We start from the raw sequence: 16,968 nt of genomic DNA, 5'->3' as shown, positions 1-16,968 counted from the left end.
AACTCATTGTGTTTAAAAATATTTACGTTTGTGAATGTTGGTTGAGGCTAAATGTTAATGTTTAATTTCATTCCTTTAGGTTCCATGGTGTTTGTTGGCTGTATGTTTTCCACTGCAAGAAGAGGCTCGTATCATTGACCAGCAGGAGCTACAATGGTGAGTACCCCTTTCGTCGTCCATTTATGTGAAACACTTCCTATTTCACGTCTAACAGTACTCGATTTAACAAATAACCATAAATAAATACAGTGTGGGCAGTCAAGTTAACATATGTGATTATCCTGCCTAATATGTTTATCACAAATATGTCACTAATCACTAAAATGTTTGTTTATCACAACACCTTTGGACCTTCAGCAATCGATTATTTCCCTTCATCTACATAGAGACAGAACGATGGTGTCATAAACATCTCATTCATTTCACCAAATAACTTCACGCAGGTGGATAACGGCCGTCTCGGTCACGCTATGTTGCGTGATGCAGTTTTGAAGAACTAAATGCATTTATTCAATGAATAAGTCAAGCTAGATCTATGTTTACGATGTTGTAAGTTACGGTACCGATTGAAGTTGAGTCCGAAGCCAGTGGAAAACAGCACTGCGTTTGTGCTCTCCAGGTACAAATGTTGTGATCTCTGACTGACGACCGGGCGAGACTCGAGTAAGAGATGTCCAAACGAGCTCCGGCAGGGCGGGCCGAGGCGGAGTGAACGGGCACCCTTCAGGCCGCCAATGACGAGCTGAGAGCCAAACTGATGGACGTCCAGTTAGAACTTCAGCAGGAGAAGAACAAGGTGAAAACCTCAACAGACAGACACTGCCTGCCTCCAGTGGCAGAGTTTACTTGTTTGAGAAGGAGTGGCTTATTCAAAACTAAGATTTATTTAATCTGTGTGTTCCCAGGCAAAATTGGATGTGATGCAATTCCAAATTTCACCACATGATGGTGCCCAATTTTGACTTCATAGGACATATTAAACACTTAGCTTGTTATTATGTTCAAGGTAATCATATTTGTTTATTATTCTAATGGCCTTTTCAAAACTATTCTGGATTACTACTTTGGATCTATTCTACATTACTCGGCAACAACATACTCTGTAACAGATTAGGCAGTATAATCACATATGTTAACTTGAGAGTGCCCACACTCAATCTACTTATCGTGATGTGTTAAATCAATTACTGTTAGACATTATTTGTCTGATAATCTACCAAATCTTTGAATTGAAGAATTTGTGATTTAATTAACGGCTTGCTATTATGTTCAGGGTAATCAGACTTGTATATAATTCTAATGGCCTTCTTTTGAAAACTATTCTGAATTACAACTTTGGATCTTATATTACTTTGCAACAATATACTCGGTGACAGATTAGGCAGTATAATCACATATGTTAACTTCAGTGCCCACACTGTATTTATTTATGGTTATTTGTTAAATCAAGTACTGTTAGACATGAAATAGGAAGTGTTTAAGATAAATGTTATGGTTACTCACAATTGTAGATTGCTCCTGGTCAATGATACGAGCCTCTTCTTGCAGTGGAAAACTTGCAGCCAACAAACACCGTGGAACCTAAAGGAATGAAATTAAACATTAACACTTCGCCTCGACCAATATTCACACGTACAACGCAACGCGGCTACACTTCTGCTAGGGTTAGCGCCTCAGCTACACGTTGCTATTACCGTGAACGCTAGCTACATCGACAACTTTAGTCAAACTACACAAACGTAAATCTCCTTAAACACAATGAGTGTTACTTACCGTGTACGCTCTAGACGGTCCAGTTGCAAGCAGAAAATAAAGATATTTCTGTTGATAATCGTCGTTGCTCAGTGGCTCACGGCCATCGCGCCAACAGATTTGAATTTTGGCGGAAGTTCCGCCAATTACGTCATATCCGCGGCACATGACTGCGACGTAATACCCGCTTATCTGAAACGGCAGTTAAAAGTAGAGTTACATCAAGTTTTCTTGGAACCTAAACGAATGAAAGAAAACTATCATTTGGCCACAACCAACATTCACAGATACAACACAATGTGACGTGCGGGGTTGAGGTTAAAGGTTGAGTGAAGGGCCCTCGTTTTAAACTACTTTTTTGAAAAGGAGTGGGAACAAGTAAGACATATTTAATTTATTTAATGGGAAGTAGTAAGACTTATTAAATTTATTTAATCTACTTTTCTTCCCAGGCAAAATTTTATGTGCTGCAATTCCAAATTTCCAAAGTGAATGAAGGAATGAAGTCCTTTAAATTATGATTTTGTATAAATACTAGGCATAAACACAAAATCTACGGCACAAAATGGGCAGACTTTACTTGTTTGAAAAGGACTGGTTACAAGACATACTTTTATAATTTATTTAATGGGAAGAAGACTTATTTAGTTTAATTGATCTATTTTTGTTCCCTGGCAAAATTCGATTTGCTGCAATTCCAAATTTCCAAAGTGAATGAAGGAAAGAAGTCGTTTAAATTATGATTTTTTATAAATACTAGGCATAGACACAAAATCTACGGCACAAAATGGGCAGACTTTACTTGTTTGAAGAGGACTGGTTACAAGACAAACTTTTCTGATGTATTTAATGGGAAGAAGACTTATTTAGTTTATTTAATCTATTTTTGTTCCCTGGCAAAATTGGATTTGCTGAAATTGTATTTTGCCAAATCTTGACTTGAGACCTGATAGGAAGTATTAAACGCTTAGTTAAATCGATACAAATTGGTAATAAGAGCGAGTAATGTTGGTTGAACCGATGAATGAAGGTTGAAAGCAATTTAAATTATGACTTTGTATAAATACTAGATATTAACAGAACATCTACTGCGCAAAATGGGCAGAGTTTACTTGTTTGAGAAGGAGTGGCTTATTCAAAACTAAGATTTATTTAATCTGTTTGTTCCCAGGCAAAATTGGATGTGATGCAATTCCAAATTTCACCACATGATGGTGCCCAATTTTGACTTCATAGGACATATTAAACACTTAGCTTGTTACTATGTTCAAGGTAATCAGATTTGTTTATTATTCTAATGGCCTTTTCAAAACTATTCTGGATTACTACTTTGGATCTATTCTACATTACTTGGCAACAACATACTCTGTAACAGATTAGGCAGTATAATCACATATGTTAACTTGAGAGTGCCCACACTCAATCTACTTATCGTGATGTGTTAAATCAATTACTGTTAGACATTATTTGTCTGATAATCTACCAAATCTTTGAGTTGAAGAATTTGTGATTTAATTAATAGCTTGTTATTATGTTCAGGGTAATCAGACTTGTATATAATTCTAATGGCCTTCTTTTGAAAACTATTCTGAATTACAACTTTGGATCTTTTATTACTTTGCAACAATATACTCGGTGACGGATTAGGCAGTATAATCACATATGTTAACTTCAGTGCCCACACTGTATTTATTTATGGTTATTTGTTAAATCAAGTACTGTTAGACATGAAATAGGAAGTGTTTAACATGAATGTTATGGCTACTCACCATTGTAGCTCGCTCCTGGTCAATGATACTTGTAGCTCGCTCCTGGTCAATGATACGAGCCTCTTCTTGCAGTGGAAAACTTACAGCCAACAAACACCGTGGAACCTAAAGGAAGGAAATTGAACATTAACATTTAGCCTCAACCAACATTCACAGATGTAACGCAACGCAAACTACACAAACGTAAATATTTTTAAACACAATGAGTTGTACTTACCGTAGAGTTGTAGACCAGGGGTGTCAAAGTCAAATGGACGGAGGGCCCAATAAAAAATTTAGCTACAAGCCGAGGGCCGGACTGATCGAATGTTCATTGAATTTTTTTTTTTAAATGACGCATGTAGTCTAGTGAACCTAATTGAACCTACTGAAAACCTAACAAATATATTCCAATATGATCAGATAAATAAAGCAATATTTTCTTATGGCTTTGTCAATAATCTTTAATTTTCAACAGACAGAAAAGACAAATTTCCTTTATATAAAAATCCCCATAACATGAACATTAAATGAAAGAAACCTGTATTATTCAAGGCACCACCAGTAACCTATATTTTCTATTTTAGCAAAAGTGAGCTAAATTTACTTCAAAGAAAAAAATAATAGCAATTTTCTATTATCCACTCAACTGAAATATTTTAAAAATATAATTGGATTGAAATACAATAAAATAAAGTGCAGAAATCTGTTAATCAAAAACAACACTTTCCTCAAGGATAAGTAACATGCAGTGAAAAAAATATTAAACTTTAACTTTTAAACTTGAACTGAGTAAAAACACAAACTTTAATCAGACAGTTTTTGATGAAATCCCCCTCCTTAAATGGCCGGGCTAATTTAGCGATCTCTTCTGCCAAAATAAAACTGGCCTTGACAGCAGCCTAGCCTTGTGTTTTGGCTTTTTAGAACAGAGCCTGTCGAGATTTGAGGCCTCGTTTTAATTCCTCGGCCTTCTGTAGCCTTTGTTCCATGTCTATATTCTTGTTTTTGTCCGCGTGTTCCGTTTCATAATGTCTCAGATAATACTCTTTCAGTACCGCCACACTTTCTCCACACAGAAGACACACAGATTTTCCAGCTACCTCCGCGAACATATACTCCGACTCCCACCTTGTTTGAAACCCCCGGTTCTCAGTGTCCACCTTCCTTTTTGCCATTTATGATGGGTATCTGAGGGTTAATTTTACAGTTATGCTGACGACTGCTTTGCTAATAAACACTGAAATCAAGCAGCCTACTGCTCGGTGCTTCAGCGTTGCATTGTGGGAAAATATAGTATTGGTGCGTGTGAAAGATCTGCGGGCTGCCGGCTTGCTGCGGTCTGCGGGCCGGTTCTAATAATAAATCAAGATCATCCCAGGGGCCGTACAAAACCTTCTCGCGGGCCGGATGTGGCCCGCGGGCCTTGACTCTGACATATGTGCTCTAGACGGTCCACTTGCAAGCAGAAAATAAAGATATTTCTGTTGATAGTCGTCGTGTTTGTATCCGTTGTCTCGCTCAAGGCCATTGCGCCCACAGATTTGAATTTTGGTGACAGTTCAGCCTATTGACGTCATTTCCGCGGTGTAATACCCGCATATCTGAAACGGCAAAGTTAAGAGTAGAGTTAAATAAAGTTTTTAATCAACGCAATCATTTACAACCGTTGACCAGTCGAAATAATCGTCGAAATTCGACGTTCCCCCCAAACGCCACACTCACTCGCTTTTCAGGGCAACAAAAGTACTTCTTTTTAAAAACGATGAGTTGTACTTACCGTGTACACTCTGGACGGTCCAGTTGCAAGCAGAAAATAAAAATATTTCTCTCGTTAGTCGTATGTTACCATCCGCTGTGTCTTTGTCAACATTTTCCTACTTCCTGTTGCGAGCCACGCCCACGGATTTAAATTCTGGCGGAAGAGCCCGCCCATTGGCGTCGTTTTCGCGTATAGCAAATCCGATTGGTTGGGAAGGGGGCGCGGTTATGCAGCCGAGGGGTCCTGTGATCGGTGGGATTTAAAGTAGGCGTCGACGTCACATCCGCGTCACGTGACCACGACGTGGCAGACGTCATATAGCAACCGCTGTTTTGTTTAGTAGACTTACAGTTGTTATGCATTGACATAATGGCGCACACTCCAAATGGATTTGAATAAATTAAATAATTCTTCTGCCCACTCCCTTTTAAACAAGTTAACTCTCCCCGCGGATTTGAATTCCGGCGGAAGTTTCGCCCATCGACGTCACGTCTGTCACGTGACCACAACGTGGCAGATGTCATATAGCAACCGCTGTTTTGTTTTCAAAGTCAAAGTCAAAGTCAGCTTTATTGTCAATTTCTCCACATGCCAAAGACACATAAAGAAACCGAAATTTCGTTCCCCCCTATCCCACGGTGACAAGACATGAAGAACAATGAACAGACAAACAAGTAAACAAGTATAACAAAAGCGTGCTGAATAAATAATGAATAAATAACACAACAATAAATAAATAAGTAAGAGGAGCAGAAAAAAAAGGAGCAAGTGCGCGTACAGCAGACATTCCATTTAGTAGATTTACAGTTGTTATGCATTGGCATAATGGTGTGCACTCAAAATAGATTTAAATAAATTAAATATTTCTTCTGCCCACTCCCTTTTAAACAAGTTAACTCTGCCCACGGATTCTAATTTCGGAGGAAGGTCCGTCCATTGATGTCTTGTCTGCGTCACTTGACCACGACGTAGCGACGTCATATAGTAACCGCTGTTTTGATCAGTAGACTTAGTTATTATGCGTTGACATAATGGCGCACTGGTTAGCATGTCCACCTCTTAAGCATGATGTTGCGGGTTCGACGCCTGATCAATGTTAGCCATGGAGTGAGCTGAAGTGCATGGCGCTGAAGATTTGAATCTTTGAAATGCGCTGAGGTCTGACATATCAGGCAGAATGGTTTGCCATCACGTTCAACAAAAAATAGAAACTTTCCCACTCTGATAAAAACGTCCTGTGTTCATCTACATATTTCCGTTTTGCTGTGCATCTTTTCCCTGCCATTTCGAGAGCCCAATTGACACTAATAGTTTACTGGAATGTGTTTGCCCATCCTACTTTGTGAAATTTCACCACATGCGCTTTTGACCAAAATACCAAATTGAACTCAAGTGAAGCCAACACGCACAACCCCCCCCCCCCCCCACACACACACACACACACAAACAAAGCGGGAAAAAACGAAGACGTGCGTGTTAGGGTTTTCCAGGTTATCTTTATCGTAGGATTATGTTGGAATGTAGACTGTAATGATTAAATCAATCTTGTCTTGCCCTCACAATGTAATGATTAAATCAATCACGTCTTGCCCTCACAATGCAGAGTAAGATGAAGTGGTTGCTTCCTCTGCTTGATTGACCAGCTGCAGGGGAAGCAATCAAAGTTGTTCTGTTTCCCACAACAGTGTAAAACACCCCCTGCTCTGATCTTATCAGAGCCCGGGGGTTCACCAAACCTGTCCACTCACCCCCACTCTGTTCCTCCTAATAAATATGCCCTTGCAGGGAGGAGATTTTTAGACTTCATTCGATAATCGCTGTTCAGACAGCGACGAATGGACTCTCCACCTGCAGGTGTCTAAAAGAACTTGCTTGTCTTCTGTTTGGTTCTTGCAAAATAAGTTGGAGTGAGCAAATCTCTAACATTTTGGTGCCGTGACCCGGGATCCTCATACCCACCATCTGACCGGCGAAGGAGGACGTGCTGCATTGTCGACAAGCCAGCGTCCATTAGGAGGACCTGGAAAAGAAAGTCCTGGGAAGAGAATTCTTCGCTGGGCCAGCATCTTAGGTCTGCCTTCGTCTGACAGAGGTGGATTGACGGGATCCGGCGGTGCAATGAACCAGGGGACAAGTAAGTTAAAGCGCTAAAGATACGGCTTTGGTTTGTCCGAGCTATGAGATTCGGCTTTGGTTTGTCCGAGCTATGAGATTCGGCTTTGGTTTGTCCGAGCTATGAGATTCGGCTTTGGTTTGTCCGAGCTATGAGATTCGGCTTTGGTTTGTCCGAGCTATGAGATTCGGCTTTGGTTTATCCGAGCTATGAGATACGGCTTTGGTTTGTCCGAGCCATGAGGCCTAAAAAAGCGCTGGAGTTAGTGTGATTGAGTGTGTGACTGGTAGGATAAATTGACTAAGAAGCAGTTCTAGCGTTGATCCATGGCAAAAAAACAGGCTAGTAATTTGTTGAAAGGTCAATTTAAACCTGCATTGAGGATCCTCAAAGCAATAGTTAAAGAAATAAATAAGTAATAATAGTAATAATAATAATAATAATATTTTTGAGACAAAGAGATTGTATAACCTAAAACTACTAGAATTAATATGGGAAATAAAAACGGTAAATCTCTTGCTCTGCTCTTCTTTAAAACGAGAAGTTCATGGCAAGTAGATTTCTTAATTGTATGCAATATATGCCGAAGTGGAAGAGAAAGTATGGAGTAGAAAGGAAGTTGAGAGTTCAAGTGGTAAAGAAATGCAACTTGCTTCTAGAAGATAAATAAATAAAATTAGAATGTGCTGTCCTCGTGTGCATGGGAGGGACCAGCTCATGATCGACCACAGGAAATGGCCAGCCTGTGACGAATCATTGGTGCTGGGAACTACCTTTTGCGTGCGAGAGCTGTGCATGTGTGTGCGTATGTTAAAATGATGAACATTGGCTAAAGTTTTAGTATAAAAAAAAAAAAAAAAAAAAAAAATTTTTGCTAGACTGTGGTCTATCCAATTTGCACCGCAGAACAGAAATGATTTTGAAAGATAAAAATGAGAGGAAAAAGAGAGAAATCTGTTTGCAAGCAGAAACTAATCCACATTAGTGCATGTTAAGTGTCGAGCCCACATGAGAAATTCGAAGAAAAAAAAAAAAAAAAAAAAAAAAAATGACAGAACATGCTTTCAGGAATTGGAAGAAGCTAAATTGTGAATTTAAGATTTTGCAACGCTACATTTAATAGGAATAATTGATTGGTTGTGTTATAAGATTATGCAAAATTCTAATTGCAAGCTAAATCTGAGAGATTGAGTTCTTCAAATTTAAAAACAAAGAAAAAATTCAGATTAATTTGCCAATTGTTTGTTTTAGTTAAGTTTTTTTGAATTGGTGGATTGTTCTACCAGGAAACCTGAGTTGAAAATGATATATGAATGTTGTGTGGTGAGCTTGGATGAATTGGGACCAATGTGATAGGAAGACTCCTTTTTGGAGACTGTGTGAGATACATATGATGAGCATTGATGAATGATTGCCTGAATGAAAGGTTGAATGGTTGAAGTCGTTGGCGACTACTATGGAAAATTAGTAGAACGACTTTGATGAAAGAATGATTTTGAGCAGGTTGAATGTTAGAAAGAAACACGTAACTTTTGGATTGATAATTAACTAGAAAAAAAATGGAGAACCAGTAACACATGTAGAAGATGTGTGAACTGAGAAATTAAGAAGCGTTTTGGAAAGAAAGTCAAACTAAATGATGATGAAATCATATGTAGTACTACAAAACTTTACTACATATGGATTCTCTAAATCATACAATTGAGTAAAATAAAACATACGTTTTGATTTGTATTCAAATTTCTAAGATTCTTGTGATAAACAATGAGAAAACGATTGAAAAGTAACTAAAGAAACTACAACAAAGTGAAAATGTCTAATCATTTGCTAGCTGAGTCGCTCCCCATTCGGGGAGGCCATCCATTTACTTGCTAAGCTAGTTGTCAAAACAGGGGCAAGATTAGAGAAGGGCATCTATAAATGACCTACCCTACCAAAGAACCTATGCAAATGGGCTGCAATATTGAGCCATGGTGCGCGTCACATGGCTCAAGAGGAGGGATAGTGGGGCAGGTCAGTCAGCTTTATACAACATATGGATTTGATTCATATTCAAAATATTTTCAAAACAAAACAAACATTTTTTTTTGTAGAGCTTGTTTCAAAAAAAAAAACAAAACAAAACAAAAAACAAACAAAAAAAAAAACAAAAAAAACAAAAAAAACTCCTGTTTGCCAGTTAAATGGGCACTACAATTGACTACGAGAGTTGCAAGCAACAGATGAAGAGCAGTCCTGGGCAGATTATCTAATCAGGACGCTCAAACTGAAAGATGTGTCCAATGCAAATTTACTGCCGCCTGATCTCTCCCCCTCACAGGTGGACAACCCTCAGGTTCACTGTGAGAGCTCACACACAGGAGGCGTGCTATGCGTGTTCGAAACTCCCCCCTTCCTCCACGCAAGTTCGCTTGGAGGCCAGAGCAATGAATGTCACTGAAGCGAAACGTATGGCATCCATGGGAGGAGTTGGATATCAACGCCGAGCAGTCACAATCAGTGATGCCGACCCATCCCACTCTGGACTTGCAGACGGTGCCTATGATGAACACTTCTGGGCAAATCTCAATGTGACTGTTAAAGGACGAACAATACCACAAGTGGCCTACACAGAGAGACCAGCTGGAGTGAATTACACATGTTACATCCAAGGTAACAAGACCCACGTCTGCATTAACGACGACTGCTCTCCAGGAGGAAACTGGATGGGAGCTCTGGACATCACCGATGAGTGTCAAGATAAGAGAGCCATTTCAGGTGGTCAGGGCTCTCCAACCAACATGGCTACACCATCAAACGGAACATACTTCATACAGAATGGCTGGTGGCTTTGTGGTCACAAGGTTTATCCGATGCTGCCCGCCAACTGGACAGGAGTGTGTGCACCAGTGTGGGTGACAGACCACACCTACAGGATATGGCATCATCAGCTGACAGGAGCACACAACTCTTCTGGACTCGACGCAGAGCAGTTGCAACCTTTGACCCTCATGACCCTGTCTGGGGTGCGAACGTTCCAGATGACCATAAAGTATGGTCCGTCGGAGACAAAGTTGTCCTTGCGCTCTTCCCTCAGATGTACTGTTTCTGTGTTTTTCTTTTTCTTTTTTATTGATAGCATTCTGGTCGCCTGTGGCAACGGGGCCGTGTAAGAATTTTCCTGCTAATGACATCTGGCCAGCAGGTTTTTCGCTTACACAATAAGTTTGATCTGGGGTATTGAGGTAATGCCTCATCTTCACTGGAAAGTGTTGCTATCATTGTTTGTTGTTTTTATTTTTACCATTCTACTTTCTTCATTATACGTGTATATATATATATATATATATATATATATATATATATATATGTGGTTTTTTTTTTCTTCTTGCTTATCGTTGTTGTTTGGGGTGGCATAATCATATGATAAAACAGGAGGGAGATGTTAGGGTTTTCCAGGTTATCTTTATCGTAGGATTATGTTGGAATGTAGACTGTAATGATTAAATCAATCTTGTCTTGCCCTCACAATGTAATGATTAAATCAATCACGTCTTGCCCTCACAATGCAGAGTAAGATGAAGTGGTTGCTTCCTCTGCTTGATTGACCAGCTGCAGGGGAAGCAATCAAAGTTGTTCTGTTTCCCACAACAGTGTAAAACACCCCCTGCTCTGATCTTATCAGAGCCCGGGGGTTCACCAAACCTGTCCACTCACCCCCACTCTGTTCCTCCTAATAAATATGCCCTTGCAGGGAGGAGATTTTTAGACTTCATTCGATAATCGCTGTTCAGACAGCGACGAATGGACTCTCCACCTGCAGGTGTCTAAAAGAACTTGCTTGTCTTCTGTTTGGTTCTTGCAAAATAAGTTGGAGTGAGCAAATCTCTAACAGTGCGTGTTCCGCCCACGCTGGATTTATTTGCACCTTTGAAAAGACACCGTATTGCCGCAGATGTGGCAAAGAGTACTTTTGGGCATCTGAGACGGAAGGATGTCCAAAGCATCACGTCACCTGCTCTGGTCGGCATGGTGGTGGGACGTTGAGGTCAACCGCTTTGGGGTTGGCTGAATCTTTGGTCGCAGGATGCCACACACTTGAAGACAGAAGCAGAAAAGCAGAGCTAAATGCAAAATGTACTCACCGGTGACTCCAATTTTTTTCCCCCCTGAAGAAATGGATGGACGGGTGGCCCCGGCTGGCCGGTGGGACTCTTGTTATTCTGACCCTTTTTAGTGCGCGTTTGGGGCAACAACCGTTTTTTGTGGCGCTCTCTTCTGGTTCAAGAGTGCCCTGCATGTGAATTTGCCTTTCCTGCCTTCTGATTGGATGAGCGCCGGTGTGACGCGGTGCCTCTGTCACTGTGGCGGGGGGTATACGTCGGCATCGGAGCGTCTGCCAACGTCTGAGACCGGCTGGCGGTGTATCGGAAGTGTCGAGTGCGGTGCCGCTGGAGCTCACTCACCAGCTGGTGTTAGGGCCACAGAATGAAGGCCAAGGAGAAGAATAGAAAGAGAAACAGAAACTTCTCCTCCAATTGTTTGATTTGTCTCTTCTGAGCTTCGATGAATTCTTTCAGCTCTTTGTTCCTCTAGGACGGAGAAATGGAAAGCGGCCTTCAAAAGCCAGTAAGCGTGCAAGTAAGTGCCGGGCTGGCTTTGGGCCCTTACCTGTTGCGCGCTGTGCAGCAGATCCATTCTCTCTTGGAGGATGCAAGCGTCGCGCTCCCTTAACTCGCACATCAGGGCTCGCTTCCATTGGTCCACGGCGCTCCTAAGCTCTTCTCTCTGATCCGGCGTCAGCACGTCATTCACGCCAGCGTGGCTGGCTTTTTCGCCGTCCGTGGCGGGCCAGTCCCGCTGCGGTAGCGCCTCGTACAATATGGCCTCCAGCTCCAGGATCCTCTGGGCCGCAATCCTTGTCCATCAGTGGTCCGGCGGGAGATTTGAGGGCGGCTTACCTTATGAGCCTGGTCCATGGAACGCTTCCTGAAGTCCAACTCTTCATCCAGGTAGCCCTTCTGCTTACAGAACATATCCTAGCACAGCTCAAGGTCAGAATTGTTGGGGCACATTGCCGGAGTTCCCCTTGGCTGATGTCGCGTGTCTGTCTACCTTCTCACTTTCAATGTCCAACATCTACTGTTGAAGTGCTGACTTGGTCACTTTGATGTATTCTAACCACTGAGGAAAGGCTGCTGTCACATAAGCAGAATGCGAGAGCGTGCGTGGACGTGCCCGTTACCTTCTCGGCTAGGGTGAGAAGGGTCCTGGCGTGAATCACGACCACCTGCTCCTCGTTGGTGAGATTCTGCAAGAGCCCAAAGGCACAGCGTCAACAAGCTTCTTTCAGCGCAAAGCCTTCCAAAAGTCACATTTGAGCCGCCGAGTCTCGTGGAGTGCGAACATAAGGAGTTCGACATACACTTACGGCGTTATCGCCCAGGATGTCCAGCTTCTTCATCAGATCACTGATGACGATGTCCGGGGGAAAGGCGCAAGGAGCAATGTAAGGTGTTCTGGGACCTCGGGTTAAGGTTAGGGTTGCGAGGGACGCCTTACGTACGCTCACGCCCTCGGCCTCGCAGTAGATCTGCAAAGGACTGAGGCTGTCTGGGAAACGGACTTGCAGAAACTTCAAGACGGGGGAGCGCCATTCCCTCTCCTGAAAGGCAGAGGCATGCATCCGTCCGTCCGTCCGTCTGTCACATCTCTGGCCTCAACACGCTTGTGCGAGTCTTCCCACCTCCAGCTCCAGGATGCGGAACTCAAGCAGTTCGTTTTGGTCTCGGATATCCTGGATGTGCTCTTTCAGACGCGCTTCTTCCGCCTCCATCCGCCTGACCTGAAAAGACAGTCAGACCTCATCTGCGGGGCTTCCCGACGGGTGTGACGCCAAGCGACTCCGCCCAGCGCCTTTCTTTCCGTCACCTTTTCGGCCAACTGCTGATTGCTCTGACGCAGCAGCTGCTTCTCCTCCACCCACTTGACATTCTAGAAGAGACAAACGCGTGGACAGCTTTGGAATGTTGTGTCATTTTCATCCACAAATTCTTTGTTTGACTGGAAAATGACATTTGCTTTTCTCCGCATTTTCCCAGCCACGTTCAGGGAGGGGTTGGTCCAGTAATGCCAGACGAATGAATGACTGAAGAATGTAGCTATTTTGTCTGAGAAAAAGGTGTGCTCATTGATGAGCTTACCTGTCCTTGTTGCTTCAGCGCTGACTCCAGATCTGCTACTCTGCTTTGATAGTGACCCATTTCTACCACCAGCTTTTCTCTGGTCTGAAAGGAGGAGGAGGGAGGCTCCTCCTCCTCCTTTCAGACCAGAGAACACCCGAGGCTGGGTGAGAACGGGGAGGCTGCGACCCGGCCGGGGGTTGCGGGAAGGGGCGCCACCTTGATCTCCTTCTCGGCGTCGTAGTCCCCTCCGCTGGTCTGGGCGAGAAGCGCGTAGGCTCGTTGCAGCGCTTGATATTCTTGCGTCAGCTGGCGGTAGCGAAGCTCCGCCTCCTCATGCACACACCAATGCAACACAGCACTAGTGTTAGGGTTTTCCAGGTTATCTTTATCGTAGGATTATGTTGGAACGCAACAGGTAATAAATACCTTACCTTGTCCTCCTTATCTCAAGGTCGTAAAACATCCCCTGACATGTTTAGACTAGAGGACAAGGGCTTTAGCCAGCCTACCCATACCCCCACTCTGTTTCTCTTAATAAATATCCACGTGCAGGAAGGAGGGCAGATTTCATTCCTGAAGCGAGTGATCTCTCCACCTGCAGGTGTCTAAAAGAACTTGCCTTGTCTCCTGTGTGGTTCTTGCAAAATAAGTTGGAGTGAGCAAATCTCTAACATTTTGGTGCCGAAACCCGGGATCCTCATACCCACCATCTGACCGGCGAAGGAAGACGTGCTGCATTGTCGACAAGCCAGCGTCCATTAGGAGGACCTGGAAGAGAAAGTCCTGGGAAGAGAATTCTTCGCTGGGCCAGCATCTTAGGTCTGCCTTCGTCTGACAGAGGTGGATTGACGGGACCCGGCAGTGCAACGAACCAGGGGACAAGTAAGTTAAAGGCCTGAAGTTGTGTGATTGTGTTGTTGCTTGTGAAACGCGTAAAAAGGAAGAAGTGCACAGGAATAAGTTTTGTGGAAGGAGGGGGTGTTGTAGAGTCCCCCTCTGGATGAGGTGTCTCTTTTGGAGCAGTGGTTCTCAAACTGTTTTAAAATCTCAGTACCTCCGTGAATCATTATTTGACGACCACTGTTCTAGGGAGTACAACCTCGCGTTGGCAGGGCTGGGGACAAGGACTTTTGTCTTTAGTTCCCAGGGAAGGTGGGGGGTGTTGTAGAGTCCCCTCACTGGATGAAGCAGCTCCTTTTTTTAAAAAAAAAGGAGGACTTCGCGTTGGCAGGGCTGGGGACAAGGACTTTTGTCTTTAGTTCCCAGGGAAGGTGGGGGGTGTTGTAGAGTCCCCTCACTGGATGAAGCAGCTCCTTTTTTTTTTAAAAGGAGGACTTCGCGTAGGCAGGGATAACTTGCGTGATTGAGTGTGTGACTGGTAGGATAAATTGACTAAGAAGCAGTTCTAGCGTTGATCCACGGCAATAAAACAGGCTAGTAATCTGTCGAAAGGTCAATTTAAACCTGCATTGAGGATCCTCAAAGAAAAAAAATTGGAAAAAAAATGTAAAACCTTAAACTACTGAAATTAAGATGGGAAAAAAGAACGGTAAATCTCTTGCTCTGCTCTTCTTTAAAACGAGAAGTTCATGGCAAGTAGATTTCTTAATTGTATGGAATACATGCTGAAGTGGTAGAAGTGCTAGAGTGTGGTTGAAATCTTCACAAAGAGATGAGAACGAATTCAAGAGACAAAAGCTAGAAAGATGAAAACTGATGTGGTCACAAGTGTTTGTCAGACCAGGAGACAATAAGGCCCCTGTGAGCAGGTGCAAGGCCGCAGCTCAAGCCGCGGCTCAAGCAAGGGGCAAGAGGAGTTTCCGGTCCTATGCAAATCATGTATCGAAATTTAAAAGATCTGAAACCTCTCCCATATGACAGCAAAACATGTCATTGTCAGGTTATCAAAAATCGTTTTAGATTGTTAGAGCCCCTGTCCACACAAGAAGTATGACAATGCTGTTTGTAGGCCCAATTACAAATGAATAGGGATCAAATTGTGTTACACTGAAGTTAAAATATGCAAATCAAGTGGTAAAGAAATGCAACTTGCTTCTAGAAGATAAATAAATAAAAGTAGAATGTGCTGTCCTCGTGTGCATGGGAGGGACCAGCTCATGATCGACCACAGGAAATGGCCAGCCTGTGACGAATCATTGGTGCTGGGAACTACCTTTTGCATGCGAGAGCTGTGCATGTGTGTGCGTATATGTTAAAATGATGAACATTGGCTAAAGTTTTAGTATAAAAAAATTTGCTAGACTGTGGTCTATTCAATTTACACCGCAGAACAGAAACAATTTTGACAGATAAAAATGAAAGAAAAAGAGAGAAATCTGTTTGCGAACAGAAACTAATCCACACTAGTGCATGTTAGTGTCAAGCCCTCATGAGAAATTCTGAGTTAACAAAACAACAGAACATGCTTTCAGGAATTGGGAGAAGTTAAATTGTGAATTTAAGATTTTGCAATGCTACATTTAATAGGAATAATTGATTGGTTGTGTTATAAGATTATGCAAACTTTTAAATGCAAGCTAAATCTGAGAGATTGAGTTCTTCAAATTTAAAAACAAAGAAAAGAAATTCAGATTAATTTGCCAATTGTTTGTTTTAGTTAAGTTTTTTTGAATTGGTGGATTGTTCTACCAGGAAACCTGAGTTGAAAATGATATATGAATGTTGTGTGGTGAGCTTGGATGAATTGGGACCAATGTGATAGAAAGACTCCTTTTTGGAGACTGCGTGTGAGATGCAAATGAACATTGATGAATGATAGCCTGAATGAAAAGAAATTACAGGTTGAATGGTTGAAGTCGTTGGCGACTACTATAGAAAATTAGTAGAGCGACTTCGATGAAAGAGTGATTTTGAGCAGGTTGAATGTTAGAAAGAAACACATAGCTTTTGGATTGATAATTAACTAGAAGAAAAAATACTGGAGAACCAGTAACACATGCAGAAGATGTGTGAACTGAGAAATTGAGAAGCGTTTTGGAAAGAAAGTCAACTTAAATGATGATGGAATCGTATGTAGTAAAGAACGCATTCTCCCAAAAAGTTTGTCAAGGTGTGAGGCATGGGCGTTGCCAAGCCTCAAAAAGGGGGGAGTGAGTAGGACAGATAGTGGAAGATAGTAATAATACAACACGTTATGACAATGAATTTTCAAATACATTTGGTGTTATATTGTGGTAATTTTTTTGTTCTGGTGTAGATAGGTTAGCAACACGAGAGATTTAGAGGTTCAAAAGAAAGACAGTTAAAAGAAAACATTTTTGATTTGGACAATTGCAGGCTAACAGGAACATGAGAACGATAAGAACTACGAGGTGGGATCCAATTTCATTGGGGAGATTGAGAATTCACAGCACCATACTCTAAGTCACATTTTTGAGCAAGCATGACAATAACATGTGAGAGGTCAAG

The sequence above is a fragment of the Syngnathus scovelli genome, unplaced genomic scaffold, assembly GCF_024217435.2.
Source record: "Syngnathus scovelli strain Florida unplaced genomic scaffold, RoL_Ssco_1.2 HiC_scaffold_30, whole genome shotgun sequence".
Lineage (NCBI taxonomy): Eukaryota > Metazoa > Chordata > Actinopteri > Syngnathiformes > Syngnathidae > Syngnathus > Syngnathus scovelli.
Note: the sequence above shows the minus strand (reverse complement) of the source record.